This window comes from Penaeus monodon, chromosome 31 (genome assembly GCF_015228065.2).
Source record: "Penaeus monodon isolate SGIC_2016 chromosome 31, NSTDA_Pmon_1, whole genome shotgun sequence".
Lineage (NCBI taxonomy): Eukaryota > Metazoa > Arthropoda > Malacostraca > Decapoda > Penaeidae > Penaeus > Penaeus monodon.
In genome coordinates, this window is record NC_051416.1 from 25,310,615 (window position 1) to 25,311,317 (window position 703).

Consider the following 703-nt stretch of genomic DNA (forward strand, 5'->3'; position numbering starts at 1 on the left):
CGAGTATCTTTCGCACCGTTGTAGACATTGAACCATCACGTCTCGTTAAGTCTATATCGATTAGAGTTGCCATTTGACGCATTAACCATTTATAGCCTAAGGGTTGACAGCGACAATATTGATTCGTTTTAGGCCTTTATTGACGGCAAATATAGCTTCTCACGGGACAGAGCCACACTGGGAGAGGAGCTTGCAATAGAACCCAGGTGTTGGTTGAAAAGAAGAAATATCGCTCTTTTCAAAAGGTGTTTTTTTTTTAATTGACTTGCAGCGGTGCGAATGGAAAAAAAAATCTCCCAATAACAACTGATGCGAAATGTCTACCGTAATTGAAACGTGATCCTGACATTTCATTTTGACCTTTAACGACTGCAAACGAATGTATTAGTTTAAGGAATGATCCGTACGGTGTGTTGTTACCGGGGAGAGGGGGTGAGCTAATAGGGTTTCTTTGTTCAACTCTGTAATGTAATAATAGTGACTTCCGACTCTGTAGCGAATCTCCCCGCCGATGGGAGTCTCAAGTCCCCGTAATCTACGAGAGGTTGATGATAAACAGGAGATTTATAGTGAAATAGCTTGGCAAGAGAATGTACCCATGGCTGGGTACGTTTGTGCGTGGTGTGAATATCTTACCCATAAGGTCCATAATTCGTAAGAAAACAAGTCTTATAGATTTAGTTTACTTGTGATAGTGGCGATG